Raw genomic sequence first — 18,021 nt, forward strand, 5'->3', positions numbered from 1 at the left:
TCGCCCACTTGGCCCGTTCTCTGGGACAGGATGTGCAGTGCTCCGGTCGAGGGGCTCTGGCGACCCCGGTCATTGCTCTGGAAGGCTCTGAGGAGTGAGAAATGATCCCCCACTCCCGCCACCTCCCCACTTCAGGGGTGAGAGAGAGAGACGGAGAGAGCTGGCAGTGACTGAGAGCTCCATCCAGCGCCAAGCATCGATCTGGCTCTCAGCGTTGTCATGGCAACGGCTCTTCTACTCGGAAGAGATCAGCTCGCCACCACAGAGGAGACCTTCTTCAGTCTCCCCCCCTCCTCTTCCCAGGCCATGTCTCCCTCTCCTCAGCCCCCGTACCACCCCGTTCCCAGCACACCGTCCTAGTCCCCTTTCCATCTGCTCCTGACAGTCGTCCTGGGCCGCCACCACCCCGCTCCCTCCGTCATGCTCCCCCATCCTGCCCCCTCCTCTCGTCCCGGCCTCCCCATCCTTCCTCTCCCGCACTTGGTCCCTCCTCATTGGCCTCCCCCTGCTCTCTGCCCACCGGCCATCACCCCCGCAGGCCTTGGGGCTGCCTCTCTCCTGGGCTCACACTGAGACGCAGGGACAGGAGGAATCTCTGAGCTGGGATGCTTCAGACAGCCTCTTCCCCGCTCTGCTCCCCGCCTACAACCTCCTTCAGGGCAGAGCTCAAGGCCACTAGACCATTTTGTCTGCCTGAGTGAGCCTAGAAGGCAGCTCAGACTTACTCTCAGGCCAAACTGTGTTCTAGTCCCTTCTCTGCCCCTTAAAGTAGGTGTGACTTTTGGCAGTAGCAACTTCTCTGAGACTCAACTTCCTCCGCTAAAAAAAAAAAAAAAAGCGTGGTAACACCATCCGTCTAAACCAGTTATTATGGGGATTAAAGGGGATGCCAATAGCCGCTCATACTGATGAGCCCTGGCTGAGTATCAGGTACCAGGCTAGGAACGTCACGTGGGTAACTCAACCCCACGAAGCGGCCACATTCACCGTCCCCACTCACAGACAAGGAGCTAGTTCTGTGAGAGATGACGTGACTTGCCAAGGTCACCATCACAGTGGAGTCCTGTAGGCAGCCAGTCTTCGAGCCCAGTGAGACCACCACCACAGTTCTTGTGTTCAAACTCTGTACTTTTTGTCCCCAGTATTGGGAAAGCGGCAAGCAGACTGTCTGGCTCACAGTAGGTGGCAGATATATATCACATCCTACCTTGACAGCTAATTAATTAAATCATTTGTTATGTGCCCAACATATCTCAGGTGTTAGAAATACAATGATAAATTTCACACGATCCCTGCCCTTGAAAAGTTTAAGAAGCTGTAGCAGGAGACAGACATGCAGATGCAGGCAGTGTGGTGCAGGGGTTTGAGCCCAGGCCCTGGGGCCGCTAAGCCTGAGTGCAAACACCACCTGTCGAAGGGATCAGCAGGCACTTCTAGGCTTGTGAATGCACCCTTCTGGATCCTTGTCTCCTCACTCACACGATGGGGCTTTCAACGGAACCTTCCTAGATTTGTGAGACATGAAAGAGAAGGTACACATGACCCGGCACAACACCCAGGATAAATTCATACCCCATAAAAGGGTTAAGTCAGTAAGTTTATTATCAACTCAGTTACACCAGAGCCAGGGGGAGGAGGTGATCCATACTCTTTGGAGGAATCAGGAAAGGCTTCCTGAAGGTGCTGAGATTTGCAGAATCTTAGAGAAACAGCTGTGTGCCAGGTAGTTCTGGAGGGGCAGGTCATTTGAGGCAAAGGAGTAAGCTTTGCGATGATGACAGTCTGGGGGTGTGTGAGGAAGGGCGATCGGTGTGAATAACAACAGCCACATTTGTGGAGTATCTACTCTGTGCCTGCTGATGCTTTACATCTGTGATTCTTTCTCCTGGCTGCACATTAGAAAGACCTATGAAAGCTTGTTCTTGATCTATTTTAATATGAATGCTGGGCCCTTTTTTCTGAAGACTTTTATTTAAATGGTCTTAGGTGCCCAGCCATCAGCATGCTTTAAAAGCTCCTCAGGCGATCCAGGATTGTGAAGCTCTGGTCTAGGTGTTTTAGAAATTTAATCTCCACGACAGCTCCATCAAGTTGGTACCAAGACCCAGAGATATGAAACAGCTCAAAGTTGTAAAGTTAAATCAAGGCAGATCTGACTCTAGGATTCTCATAAATATTAGGCTGAGGATGGAGAGGAAGCATTAGGGGAATGTTAGGGGGAAGTGGAGACAGCAAGATGGAGGGGCTGGTGGGTGGGTGGGTGGTAATAAGTGCCATGTGGCCACTATGCTAATTGTCAGCTTTGTGTCCCTGTCTCCTTTGGCATCAGGTGGGGTGCCATCTTCCCACAAACATCTGCATGTATTTCTAGGGATCAGGGCCTGGGCCACCCCATTCCCATCTCCAGCCCTTGCTGAGTGAGTGAATTGGGCACTCAAATTTTAACCTCTGTATGCACCACCATGGGGGAATATTATTAAAATGTGGGTTTTCATTCACTAGGTCTGGTGAGGCCTGAGATTCTGCAATTCCAACAAAGTCCCTGGTAAAGCAAGTGCTGCTGATCTGCAGACCAAACTCTGCATAGCAAGTGGATAAAAAAGCAAGTAAAACTGCCTATTCTGTCTGTGAGAGCCCATGTACCCCTGAACTTGGAGAAAGCTCTCTCCTTTCCGTGCTAGGAGTGACTTCTGCACCCTGCTCCCATCCCACAGAAGCCTCCCCAGGCTGAGAAATGATTTGCTTTACTTGTACTTCCCGTAAGATATACACATTATTACCCTAGTAGTGGTTCCCAATCTTTAGAACGCTATAGACTCATTTGGAAGACCTGTGAAAATACAGCTCAATGGGCCTCATCCCAGAGTTTCTGATTCAGTAGATCTGGGGTGGGGTCTGAGAATTTGCAGTTTCAGTCAAGCTCCCAGGTGATGTTGATACTGCTTGTCTAGGGGCCAGTTGGGAATGGCTATATCACAGTAATATCTCTAGGATGGCATTTGCTTATTATGTGCATGTGGTTAGGTGCACTGCACTGTCCCTATGTACGTGGCATCTGGTATGGAATTAGGGTCCCTGGCTTAAAATCCTGGCTGTGCCCCTAGCTCTGTCAGTGACCATATCCATTACAGATTAAGTTAGCTGTGTATAATAGAAAACCCAAATAACAAAGGCTTGTACAAAATGGGGGTCTATTTTTGCCTCAAGTGACATAAAATGCAGAGGTAAGTGATCCAGGGCTAGGTTCTAGATGTGGTCAATACTTTTGGTTTCTGTCACTAAGATTGCCTCTTGGGCACAAAATAGTCCCCTCAGCTCTGGCCTTCATCCTTGTGTTACAGAAGAAGAAAGGGGGAAAAGACAAAGCAGATATCTGTTGTTAGACCCTCTTTTAAGAAGATGTTCTAGAAGCCACATCAACCATGTCCACTTACATCGCATTGGTCAGAACCATTACATGACCATCTCTCCCTGAAAATGAGGCTGATAAATATAGTATTTATTTGCTTATTTATTCATTTCTGGGCTTATCACCATTGCCACCAAAATCTGGGTTCTGCTTATAAGGACAAAGAAGAGAATGATATTGCTCAGGTGATTAGCAATTCCAACTACAGTAACCCCTGGCAAGTGACTTTCACTTTTGGGCTCCATCTCTGTAAATTGAAAATGAGATTGATATTTCATTTATCATCTTAATGATTCAAAATGATCAAAGATATTCATTTCAACTCCAACGTTATTGGATTTCATGATTCTGAACCTAAACTTATTAATACTTATCAGTGATGTTCAGGGGAAAGGAAAGAGGCCCGTGTATTACCCTCATGAAGTCCTCCAAGTGTCCTCAGTCTGAAGAAATGTCAGAACATATCCTGTGCCTGTCCATCCATTCACCTACAATAACTATTAAAAATATTTTCAGGTACCTACCGTTTGCTTAGTACTAAGGATACAAGGTCGCAAAGAGTCGGACACAACTGAGCGACTGAACTGAACTGAAGGATACAACAGTGAATAAGACAGGGTGGTCCCTGCCCTCCTTGTCCTCTTAGAGTTTACAGCTTAGCTAAGAAGATGTCTATGAAAGTGTTAGTCACTCAGTTGTGTCCAACTCTTTGCAACCCCATGGACTGTAGCCTGCCAGACTGCTCTGTCCATAGAATTCTTCAAGCAAGAATACTAGAGTGGGTTGCCATTTCCTTCTCCAGGGGATCTTCCTGACACAGTGATCAAATCCAGGTCTCCTGTGTTGCAGGCAGATTCTTTATAGTCTGAGCCACCAGGGAAGCCCCCAGCTAAGAAGACAGATATTAACAAATAATGCTGAAAATGTTCATCAAAGTACTGCAATGAAAGTGGATGTAACACATGAGTGCCTTAAAGAAAATGCAGGCAGTGCAACTTCAATGGGGGAGACAAAGAAAATTTCCCCAAGAGTTTATTTTGAAAGTGAAACCTATATGCAAAACAGAAAAAGAGACACAGATGTACAGAACAGACTTTTGGACTCTGTGGGAGAAGGCGAGGGTGGGATGTTTTGAGAACAGCATCGAAACATGTATACTATCTAGGGTGAAACAGATCACCAGCCCAGGTTGGATGCATGAGACAAGTGCTTGGGCCTGGTGCACTGGGAAGACCCAGAGGGATCGGATAGAGAGGGAGGTGGGAGGGGGGATCGGGATGGGGAATACATGTAAATCCATGGCTGATTCATGTCAATGTATGACAAAAACCACTACAATATTGTAAAGTAATTAGCCTCCAGCTAATAAAAATAAATCAAAAAAAAAAAAGAAAGAAAGAAAGTGAAACCTTAAAGAGAAGGAGCCAGCAATGCAAAAAGTCAGAAGAAGGGCACGGAGAACAGCAAGTTCAGACACAACCCCTGAGGCAGGAAAGAGCTGGGCTCATTCTAGGAAATGAAAGATGGTCAGGATTTCCAAACGTCATCAGTGAGGAAGAGGCTGACACAGAATGAGGATGGGGTGGTCAGCAGATACCACAGCTTGTAGGTCCACATAGGCCCTGGGAAGGAATTTGGATTTTATTCTAAGGGCAATGGGAAGTCATTCGCATATTTTAGATAGAGGTTGAGTCAAGGCTGATCGGATCTGCATCTTTACAGCGTTCCTTTGGCTGTTGTATCAATAATGGATTTTAGGGGCGGGGGACAAAGTGGAGATGAAGAGACTTCTAGGAAGCTATTATATCTATCTGAATAGGAACTGATGGGGGTAGTGATGAAAAGTGGTCTCACTGAGAGTTATCTGGTATATTCATCCATCCATCCATCTTTCCATCCATCCATCCTTCCATCCATCCATCTTCCGTCCATCCATCCACCGACCCATCCACCCACCTATGTATTCAACCAATATTTATAAAGTTTCTTTAAGTGTTAGGTTCTACACTAAGGGTGTGGAAGATGGTTCTGGTGGATAAGATGGTTCATTCTCTGTAGGAGTTCACAAGTTAGACGGGTAGAGACAGTCACATAAGCAACCCATCACAGCTTGGAACAGGCCGTGACAGCAGCGAGTTCCAAGAGGTGTAGGAAGAGACTCTTATCAGTGGTGATCTGTTTGCCTACTGCCGACGGGAGGTGAAAAGCCACAGTATGATTCACCCCTCTGGCTGCTGAGAGTGAGGGCTTTTCTAGGCCGGAGTAAAATAAACATATACGGGGGCAACAGCAAGACAAGGGGAGGTTTAGGGGAGAGACAAAAACCCCAGAGGCTACTTGGAAGTATGGAGCCATCCCAAGAATCTATCCTATGGGTCTTTCTGCATGAGTTTGAGGCCTTCTTGTTGACAGCCCATTGGTAATTTATTGGCTGGACTCCAGCGGCTGTCAGTGAGAGCAGGACTGGCTGTCTCTGCTCCAGGCACAAAACAAATCCTTCAAACCAGGATGCCAAGGCTCTGGTTGCAGAGAAGCCATGGGGCTGAAAGCAGATGGGTTCAGACAGGCATAATGGTTGAATGACGCAGGCTTTACCACCCAACTGCCTGGATTCAAATCTTACCACTGCAGTCTGCTAGCTATGTGACTTGGCAGTTGTTTAATGTCTGTGACTTAGTTTCCCATCTCACAGGAGAATACAATTATACTTTCCTTGCTAGGATTAAAAGACTTAATATTATTATGGTGCTTGGGGCAGTGCCTGCAACATGATAAACACTATGTGTGTGTTAAGGAGATTGTTCCTGTCTTAGTTTTTCAGTTTAGGGTTAGACTATGGGGCTGAGACCTAGGAACTGCATACCAGGATGTAACCATAGAATGCGCTGATATCAAGTGCTGTATTGTGTCTGGGGGGAATCTACTTCCTTCGAAATGGTTGTCCCAATGACCTTATTTCTTGTTTCTAATAGCTTGTCACTCATGCCCACGACTGTCCATCTGCCTGCCTCCAGTGGGCAGAAAGTATATGTAGTGGAACAAACTTGGGTCTGGGAGTCAGACTTGTTTCAAACTACTCAGCTCTGTGCAAGTAATTTAACATCTCTGAGCTTGAGAAATCCTGGAATAAGGTAGTTGAAGTTTAGTGACTGGCCCATAGTTAGTGGAGCAGAGAGACTGAGAGGACAGAATCAATGAGGATCAGAAAGGCAAATAACATAATGATTGATAGGGTGAACCCTGGAATATTGCCTCCTTGGATTCAAATCTTCTAATTTTCTTTTCTGTTCCATTTGGGTCTGGAAATCCATGTGCCCAAAGTTTTGGCTCCCCAGCTGGGTCAATGCTGACACCTTCTCCTTTGATCATTGCTCCTGAACTTTCAGAGCGTCTTTTTAGGCTCTTGTCCCACAACAAAGTAAGGGTTATCACCCTCCCTTAGATGTGGTTATTGGGGCCTAAAGGAGTAACATGAAACTTGGGCCAAGCTGGTGCATTCTGCTACAAAGTCCACCCAAAAAAGAAACCTAGTCTTGGAAGAGTGAGAAGTAGATGGATGCTTATATATGGGGGTTTTCATCCCTTTGTCTAATTTTTCTTGAATACAGGGTACATGTTGCAAAGGTAACACAGTCAGAATTTGGGGATCCCTGTGATCCAAGAAACAGGATGAGTGTTGGGCCATTCAAGGTTTATAACTAGCAGTTTCAACCAATTTCCTTGCTGTTCTGTGCCCAAGTAACCCTGGACTCCAGTCCATGCTCTGCCACTTTCTAGTTGTATGATCTTAGACAAGTCTCTTAACCCTATATGTAAATGAGCTTAATTAATAACACCTACCTCACAGGGTTGTGGTGAGGAGCTGATTCGTTTGCCTTTGTCAAAATGCAAAGCCCAATGCCTTGAACTCAGTAGAAACTCAATAAATGTCATGTCCTTTCAAGCAACCACAGGTGCAATCTCCAGACTTATCTATTGACAATAGCAGATGATGGACATCTTTGTTTAATTCAGCCCCAGATTCTCCTTGCCCCAGACACATAAGCATAGCATTTTAATATGACCCTTAACAGTTTTAAGTTTTTATTTGCCTTGACTACGAATGGGGCTGGGGCTGCAGAGGAGCCAGTGGTTATGAGAGTCTTATTCAGACAGACCTACATGGTAAAATATTTCCAAATTCATATATCAGCTGAGCAGTGGGGGCATTCTGGACAGCTGGGCTCAGATTAACCTTAGTTGGAACACACTTCTACTGTCTATTTTCTTCCCAACCCTGTCCTCCATTACCTGACTCTTCTTCCCAGAAACAGACCTTGGGAGTCAGGCAAACCTGAATTTGAATATTGTCTCTGGAACCTACTATCAGATATCAATGAATTTAAGATTACTTTGACTATAGAAGACACTATATATATATATATATATATAAGAATAATACCTAGACACTAGGTCATGCCATCAATTATAGAAACTTCACTTATCATAAGATGTGCTTTTTATTTTTATTTTTTAAATTTTTTTCCCATTTATTTTTATTAGTTGGAGGCTAATTACTTTACAATATTGTAGTGGTTTTTGCCATACATTAACATGAATCTGGAGGCCATTATACAGAGTGAAGTAAGCCAGAAAGATAAACACCAATACAGTATACTAACGCATATATATGGAGTTTAAAAAGATGTGCTTTTTAGAGTCATTTCCCCCTATCTAAGTAACAAGGTGAGGAAACTAACATTTAGTTAGCACCTGCCAGATGCCATCCCCTTGTACACAATACACAGTCTCACTGCATCCTCATAGCAACCCTGGGAAATGGGTATTATCATCAGCATCTCCACCTTACAGAATAAGAAATTGAGGCTCAGAAAAGTTTTCTGACTTTCCCAAAGCTACATAGCTATGAATGACCTTGGAACGCCCAGATATGCCTATCTGGGCTGCCTTTTAAAGCGTTCTCCATCACCAAGGTAATCAAATACAGGGTGAGCGCTGCACACTCAGCCACTCAGTCATGTCTGACTCTTTGCAACCGCATAGACTGTAGCCCACCAGGCTCTTCTTTCTATGGAATTTTCCAGGCAGGAATACTGGAGTGGGTTGCCATCTCCTACTCCAGGGGATCTTCCGGATACAGGGATTGAAGGGCCTCAGTTTAAATGACTAATGCAAGGTTGTCATAATGCTTGTAAATTAATGAGTTGGAACTTGAACTCAGCCCTGTCTAGCTCCAGATTTCTTCTTTCACTAAGTTCACAGTCTACTGGGAGGAGGAGAGGAGTTGATACAGACAATAAATAAGTAGACAAGTAAATAACCAGAATTGTTATAAACATAATTGTTAGAACTGTATAGGAATAAACTAGGCACTGTGATGGGGAGGAAATGGGTGCGGGGAGAGATCTCTTTCAGTGGGGTGATGATCAGGAAAGGACTCCCAGAAGAGACGGAAAAATTGAACCCGCAAAGCATTCCTGGATTTAGGGTGAAATCTGTAATGCATAGTATTTGGCACCCAGAAAATTCCCAGCAATTGGTAGCTATTATTAAGAAAAGTAGAATACTTCCTCAGAGATCATTGTGGAATCAAAAGGGCGTTATGTGCTTTGCCCTGCTTCCAAAATCTAGATCTTGTCTCTGATGCAACGGGAGCAAGGAAGGGGCTTGTGAGGGGCTTGGCAAATGGGGTCTCGGCGGCTGAAGGCTGCAGCGCCCACCGGTGGCCGGCTGATTCGGTGCTGGCAGCTCCAGAGCAGAGCGGAGAACGCCAACCGGTGAAGAGTCACCTCTGCTCGCCGAGCAGAAGCAGGGTGACCTTGGGTCAGTCACGTCTCCTGTCTAGGCGTCTGTTTGCTCAGCTGTAAAATGATGGTTTGGGTCTGCAGAATGAAGATCCCTTCCGGCTCTGACTCTGACCGCTCCCTGCTTCCTTGGACATGTTCCCACAGTGCCCTCTGCTGGCCGTTCCGTAGAGAACAGGAAGCTCAGCTTCCCTGAACGGGAAGCGCAGCTCCCGGAAGATAGGAGGCCTGCGGAGATCTCCCCCTGCTAATGCTCCCCCAACCCCCCACTGTCCCCCCCCCAACCCCCAAAGGATTTAGGACACTTAGGGGGTACATATGGATCAGCACATCAGAATAAGAGTCAGGAAATCTGACTTCCTGGAATCATAATTTCGGAGAGAGAAACGTGGTCGTTTTTTCCTTTTTGCAAAGAGACTATTTATTGCAACAACAGCAGTATTAACTAACATTTGCTTACTGCTGGCTATTTACCAGGCCGGGCTGGTTGCAGTGCATGAAGTGGTGAGCGTAACAGTCACAGGCTTGAAAGGGGCGCATCAGTAATGAGACCTACAGGGTGAGCACTTGTCTATCCTTCACCTGGAAAGATTATGACAGGCCACGAGGATAGCATGTGCAAAGGCCCTGAAGGAGGCAAGGGTCTTGGTGTGCTCAAGGAATGGAAGAAAATAGAGTCAATAATCACTAGATACTGGAGGATAAAGAATCTTGGGATGTTTAAAAATAATTAAAAAGAAGCAGGTAGGATATAAGTACAATCACCTTGAAAAATGGCCCTAGTTGTTAATACTGTAGTTGAATATACACACTTCATCAGAAATGGGTACCTGTGCTCACCAAAAGTGATGAACAAGAGGCAGCACACTTCAGAACAGCTGAAAACTGGAAACAACTGACAAGCTTGTCAATAGTAGAAGTGATGCATAATTTAGGTTGCATTCTTTGAATAGAATAATGTCGGTTAAACTATAATTAACACAACAACATGGATCAAGTTCACAAAGATAGCACTGACTATAAGAAGCCAGGCTCAAAAGAGACATTGTAGGATTCCTCTTAGATAAAGTTAAAAATCAGACAGAGCTACTCTGTGGTGCTGGAAGCTGGTACAGGTGCTGCATTTGGGAGATGCAATAACCAGGGGGACAGGAAGGGGGCTTCTATTTTTGAACTGGGTAGTGTTTGCATTGGAGTGCTCACTTTGTTAAAATTCATCAAACCGTATACATGAGATATGCACATGTGTATTGTTGTTCAGTCACTCAATCGTGTCCGACCCTTTGGGACCCCGTGGACTACAGCATGCCAGACCTCCCTATCCTTCACCATCTCTCGGAACTTGCTCAAACTCATGTCCGTTGAGTCAGTAATGCTATCCAACCATCTCGTCCTCTGTCATCCCCTTCTCCTCCTGCCTTCAGTCTTTCCCAGCATCAGGGTCTTTTCTAATGTGTCAGATCTTCATATCAGGTGGCCAAAGTATTGGAGGTTCAGTTTCAGCATCAGTCCTTCCAATGAATATTTGGGACAGATTTCCTTTAGGATTGACTGGTTTGATCTCTTCGCAGTTCAAGGGACTCTCCAAAATCTTCTCCAACACCACAGTTCAAAAGCATCAGTTCTTCATAACTCAGCCTTCTTTATGGTTCAACTCTCACATCCATACATGACTACTGGAAAAACCATAGCTTTGACTATATGGACCTTTGTTGGCAAAATGATGTCTCTGCTTTTTAATATACTGTCTAGGTTTGTCATAACTTTTCTTCCAATGTAAGTGTTAGTTGCTCAGTCATGTCTGACTGTGCAACCCCAAGGACTGCAGCCCACCAGGCTCCCCCGTTCATGGAATTCTCCAGGCAAGAATACTGGAATGGGTTGCCTTTCCCTTCTCCATTTCCTCTAAAGAGCAAGAGTCTTTTAATTTCATGGCTGCAGTCACCGTCTGCAGTGATTTTGGAGCCCGAGAAAATAAAGTCTGTCACTATTTCCATTGTTTCCCCATCTATTTGCCATGAAGTGATGGGACCGGATGCCATGATCTCAGATATGTGTATTATACACCAGTAAAAGCATTCTGTGGCTACAAAGTGACATCACCTTTTCAATCACAGTTGCATTACTGTCGTTCACAATGTAACACAGCCACAACTATTTTGAGGACAAAAAAGGCTTTATGTGCCATTTTTCCACCTGAGAAGTTTCAGCTGGAAGGGACACTTGGCAAAGTAAACCAGTTCCAGGGAGTCCCCGAAGAGCAAAGAAAGACTAACACAAGAACTGGCCTACTGGACTCTTCAGAAAGAGCTTGAAGGAATCAAGGTAGGGAGCAGTCTCTGAGTACTGAACCGCCTTCCCGCCTAGCATTTCAGGACCAGAGAAGTCTTCTCCCAGGTTCTGAGGCGAATAGAGGGTTCTGAGGCCAAGTTTACCATGGAGAATGTATCTTGAGATAGCCCCAGGCTAGACAGAGACGACTGTGCTGGGACTAGAACGTGTGACAGCCACCGCCTGTCAATGGCAGAGTCAAAGATCATTAAGTGCAGTAGAGGAGATAGCATTATTTTCATTTACTGATGGCCTGAGGGAAGTTGAGTGGCATTCTTGAACTCACATCAGCAGATATCAGTCTAAAATCTGAATTTCTTGATTTTTGCCCCAGTGCATTTTGGGTGTTACTTTAGTTGTGGACACACGAGTGGATAGGATTAGATCGTCTGTAAATCTCCTCAGGTCTCCCAGGTCCAAAGAGCCTTCGGAATTCCTACTGAGTGGGAAAGGGTTTCAAGGATGTCTCAGGAAAAGTGGTTTTTATATCATTCAGCTTACAGTTAGTTATCTAGAGGCTGCCAAAACGCACATGCACATACACATGCGTGCATACACATACAAATACATGAAAAAGTGTGTGCATGTGTGTGTCTGTGCTCAGCCACTTCAGTCATGTCTGACTCTTTGCGACCCTCTGGACTGTAACCCGCCAGGCTCCTCTGTCTTTGAGCTTCTCCAGTGGGTTGCCATGCCCTTTGCCAAGGGATCTTCCCAACCCAGGGATCGAACCCACGTCTCTGTGTCTCCTGCATTGCAGGCAGATTCTTTACCCACCGAACCACCTGGGAAGCCCGTGTGCTTGCATACACACACACACATATGCATGTGCACATTTTGCCATAGTTCTGAGGTAGGCTTTTCACTGTCTTTGCAGAGCATCAAGGTTCATGCGGGGAGGCCAGTGTGATATGGAGGCAAGAGCACATATTTTAAATTTCTGCAACTCTGAGTTCCAGCCTCGGAGTCTGTCACTCCCTCACCGTGCAACCTTGAGCAAGTTACTAGTGTTTCAGGATCTCAGCTTCCTCCTCTGTAATATGTGAAATCTGAACTGCGGACCCATCGAGCACAGTACATAAATGACGGGTGTGTGCTATGCATGTGATGATGAGTCCCTTACATCTCCCAATACCTCAGTTTCTTCCTCTGTTAAGTGGGCATAATAGCACGTATCTCAAAGGATTATTGTGAGGATTAAGTTAGGTACTAAATGTAAAATGTGCAGCACACTGGTTTGTATGGAGTCCCGCCCCTAGGCCACAGGTGTGGGGCCTCGTACCAAGGCCACAGAAGCGGAGCCCAGAATCAAGGTCACTTTCGAAGCTGACTGAGCCCCACTGTAACCATTGTCAAAAGCCCCCCGATCATCACCAGCAAGCTTCTTGACCCCAAATTAGGCAAAAATGCCCACCCCGGTACTCTCTGTAGTGTTCTAACCATTCACCTAATACCAGCCTACCAGCAGGAATGTTCTTTACCTTGAGGCTATAAAAATTAGCTACTAACCCATGAAAAGCATCAGCTCTCCCTGGTCTGTCAGGAGGTCGGCCCACTGCATTTGCTGTGACTTCATTATGTCTGCTCCTGCCCTTAATAAACTCACTCCCTTCTGAAATTCTCTGTGTCAGGGAATTCTTTTTCCAACCTGTGCTCAGACAACACAAACAACAGTTTGTATGTACTAAGTTCTCATAAAGCATTACTCCATGTCTGAGGGAGGGAGTATACCCTTCCACATGCTGGCAAACACAAAGACTGTGGAAAACAATCTCTTTTGGTCCCATCTAGAAGCTAGGAGGACAAAGAGAGATGTGAGAAGGAGCTTACTACACTACAATGGGGAAATAGCCACGATATAGATGATTGGTCATGTTGGTGGTACTGCAGTCATCATCTGAATGTTTGCAAAGTGACTTCATGTCTTATATCTTCTTTACTTCGCTGGCAACCTTGCAACTCCCATTTTTACATTTAAGGAATGGGGGCACTTGCATGGGTTGTTTGGGACCCAGAGTCCGAGTGTGCTGCCCTTAAAAATCGTAGCTCTTCTCAATGAGTTTAGAACCAGGTTTAGGCACTGAAATAAGCTATGTACAAACCAGGCCCCTCTGCCTCCTTGCCAACCCAATTCACATGCAAAGTATTCTATGAAACAAAGCTAATTTTTCTCGAAGACAAGGGCTCCCAGATTCCGGTATTGTGGCTGGAGTGCACAACAGACTTTCTCTAATACTTGTCTGTTTGAAAGTTCCTCTCTGTGATTTTCTAAGACTTGTTTGCTGATTGGCTGCCAAGGGGGACAGAATTCACCACTACAAAATATGATACATGGGCATAAGGATCATTCTGAACTGTTATTTTTAAGAAATAGCAGACACAGGAGACGCTCTGAAACCTGAGTAGAAGTTATCTTTTGTAAGAGACATTCACATTTATGAGGGGAAACTCCATCTGTAAGGGTGTCTCCTCTGTACCAGAAAGAGAAAGATGACTCAAATCTTCTAGAAACCTCTATCAAAGGAGAGGCAAAGACTTAAATCTGTATAACAACTTAATTCCGCAAAACAACTTAACCCTTGTTTACCAGGTGACTGCCCGTAACTGACCTCCTCCCCACTCAGCTCCCCCAAATCTTCCTTCACCTTTAGGTGGAGATGATATTTAAGATGATGGCTTGGGCCATTTCAGGGAGTTACACAGTTTTCCTGGGCATCTCTCTTGTATACAGGAGGTATACATGTTATTAAGGTAGACATGTTATTAAGTTTGTTTGCTCTTCTCCTGTTAATCTGTCTTTTATTACTGTGTGTGTATGCGTGTGTGCGTGGGGGATGTGTCTCAACCTCCACTTGTAAGGGTAGTGGTGGTGGATTAGTCGCTAAGTTGTGCCGGACTCCTGTGACCCCACGGACTGTAACCTGCCAGGCTCCTCTGTCCATGGGATTCTCCAGGCCAGAATACTGGAGTGAGTTGCCATTTTCTTCTCCAGGGAAATCTTCCCGACCCAGGAATAGAACCCAGGTCTTCTAAATTGCAGGCAGATTCTTTACTGGCTGAGCTGCAAGGGAAGCCCTCTAAGGGTAGAAGGAATGCTATTTTTCCACCCAGTTGCTGTGTGCATTCAGTTCTGGGCTTAGTCTCCCTAGCACTTATGGGCTTGGTTTTTGTGGGCTTTTGTGTGTGTTTACCCCACTGCTGCTAAGTAGTAATCACTCTTCAGCCCTCTCAATTTGCTCTCCACCAATAACCACTTCATCAGTTTCATTATAACCCCTCTCAGTGAGAAAAAGAGGAAGAAAATACTCAGATTTCCAATCAACTTCCCCTGAAGCCAGAGAAGATGGAAACTAAAGGGAGAGAAAATTGATCCTCGGTGAGACTGGCTGACCCTGGGATGTGAGTGCACATTTGGGGTTGAACCCAGAGCTCCTATTCACATTCTGAGTTGGTTCTTTTATCATAATTATCCAAGTGAGAAGTTCTTCTTTATTTTTGAGTTAAGCTGTTTCTTCCCCTCCTGGAAGATGACAGCATGATGCAGCCTATGTCTTCATTTATTCAGTCAGTAATGTATGGATATGGCAAAGCCTCTGCCTTCAAAAAACCCAGCAGTCCAGGGTGGGGGATGTGGGGGATGAGTGTAAATAGATCACTTTAGAGGCAGATAACACACATGAACATGAGGTTCTGTAGAGGAGGGCTCACAGGGTGGAATGTGGTCAGCTCTAGACTGGGAAGCAGGGTCAGGAAGGCTTCTCAGAAGAAATGACCCTAAAGCTGATTAGGATCACAGGGTCACATCCCCAGCATGGGAAGGGTCTTCCAGGCAGTGAGACCAGCACATGTGAAGGCAGCACAGGTGAGGTAGAACAGGTCAGAGATCCAGGAAATTCAAAGCAGCCAGAACAAGGATATAAAACAGATGCATATAAGATCTAAGGCTGAAGAGACAGGCAGGGTTCAGACCGTGGAGGACTTTTCCAGCTAGGAGGCCAATCCCATCCCATAGAAGGTAAAGAGCTGGTGAAGGGGTTTCAAGAGAGAAGTAAAGTTGCTTTAAATGCTGGCTCACTGAAGAGTAGAGAGTGGATCAGGAGGGGTGAGACTGGAGACAGGCCACTTGAGGAACTACTATAGAGGTGAGAGAGGGCAGTAACTCAGAGAAGATCTGGGTCAGAGGAGTGGAAGAAAAGTGACTGAATGTACTAGTGTTTTAGAAGGGAGAATCTACTGTGATGAGGAAGGAAAAGAAAAGGGTGACTTCCAGTCCTTTGTAAGAGAAAGAGGTGGAAGTAGAAGGAGAGGATGAGAAGAGATTATGAAATGACTTAGGTGGATGGAATTTATCCTTTAGGGTCCTCATTCCAATTTCCTTCAGGTGACCCTTTGCAGGGGACCACTTTCTCCCTGCCCCACCCAGCTGGTTACAATATATCTTCTAGGATCCCTTATAGGATTAAGAATGGATGTGCTTGTTTCTCTTTTGGGGACCTCAGTTTCCACCCAGAAAATAAAGGAACTAAAAGTTCTCTGAGATGGGATCCTTGCCTCTTCTCCCAGGGTAAATGGAGTTTTCCTTTCTATGTTGCAGCAGTGTCTTTGTCACTCTCACACTGCTTGGCTTGGGCTGTCTGGAGTTTGCATGCTTGGCTTCCCCAGGTTGCCTCCAAGGTCCTAGAGGGCAGGGCTGCCCTGTTCTCTGCATCCTCAATCGCTGCTATGAGGAGATGCTCACACCCTCAAGGATGGAGACACCGGTGTTCCTGATACAGGTCAAGTTCCTTCTCACTGTCTCTCTCATCCTTCTACTCCAGGACTTCCAGATGCTGAGTCTAGAGTCTATTTTCACTGTGTCTTGGGATGGACTTCTTATCTCAGTGCTCAGCTGGGCAGGACTGGGGATGGAGGAGAGGAAAATGAATGAGAGAGGAGACATGGTTGGAATCCTGGCTCCTGGGGAGCTGGATTCAGGTCCTGTGTGTTGTAGGTATGTGTGCATATGCTTGTGTACCTGTAAGTATTTGTATGGGTGTGTATATATCATAAGATGTGTTTCTGGCTTTATTTTTCTGTACTAAGTTGTATGTGTCTGCATCTACATGGCCACACATAAGTCAGCGTGCACCTTAGCATCTGTGTGTCCATTAATATTCATGCCTGTCTATGTGTGAGGGTCTCTGTGTAAGCAAATGTATATGTCTGTCCACATGTGAGTGTCACTGTGTATGTATGTATTCCCACGTGTCTTATGTGAGTGGGTGCATGTTATATATATGGTGATACACGTGTGGGTATATGAGTATGTCTGTGTATGCGTGTGTGTGTGTGTGTGTGTGTGTGTGTGTGTGTGTGAGTGCTCTGTGTATAGAGGAAGCATAGAGTGTCTAGTTAACAGCAAATGCTCCAAATTCAGGCTACTTGTGTTCAAGCCCTGAATACAGCATTTAAAAGCTATAAGCTCTTGAGTGAGTAATTCCTTACTCCTTGGTTTACTCATCTCTAACTAGGGGTAATAAAAGTATGTATCTTCAGTATCTAATGTGAGGGTGGAATGATACAATGTCCAGAGTGCATCTAGAATGATGCACAGGGTAAAATGTTGGCTGTTACTAAGTTATTCATGGCAATAAATATGTAAGTGACTGAGCTTGAGGGCCCAGGTCAGGATCTCTGTGTATGAGATGCATCTTTGAGCACAAAAAGTTGACGTGTATATCAGTTGCAAGTGTATGTTGGCATGGGTGTGAGGACTAGGCCTGAGGGTCAGTGGTAAGTGAGTGTGTGTGAGTGTGATATGCATGCATGTGCCTCTGTGAATGTTTGCATTCCACCAGTTTTGAATGTCTTAGGGACAGGGACTGTGTTTCTTCATTATTTTACCCAGGCCCTTAGACTTGGAGTATAGCAATTGCTCAGCAGATTAGTGTTGATTGAATGAATGACACAGACTGAATATTCAGCGGCTGTTACTCATTCAGCATGCCCTTCATAGAAAACAAAAGGTTGTAAGTACATCAGTGATAGGCAGACAGACAGAGGGGGAAAGAGAGAGTAGGACTAGATGGATAGATAGATAGATAAATAGATAGATAGATAGATAGACAGGAGACAGACAGATAGGATTGAGTCTAGTTAAGTAGAATACTGTGTAATTTATACTGGAAGAGATATTAGAGGTTGTATGTTCCAGGCAATTCCAAAAGTTTGCCCCTGGTAACCCTGTGGGTTATGGAGTTTCTCTGAGGGATCGAGGAGGGAAGCACAGAATGGAAGAGGTAAACCCTGGCATCAACAAGAGTCTGTTAACTTCTATATATTGGATGCTCAGGCAGACTTGTATTTATGAAAAAAAAGGCTCCTCTATAAATGTGAATCTTGTAATAGCCAAGCCCCTTTTCCCTACAAAAGGGAGAAGATGAGCCTCAGAGAGGGGAAAAATTTGGACCTCTGACCGCCTTTGAGATCCCTTCCTAG

The sequence above is a fragment of the Cervus canadensis genome, chromosome 32, assembly GCF_019320065.1.
Source record: "Cervus canadensis isolate Bull #8, Minnesota chromosome 32, ASM1932006v1, whole genome shotgun sequence".
NCBI lineage: Eukaryota > Metazoa > Chordata > Mammalia > Artiodactyla > Cervidae > Cervus > Cervus canadensis.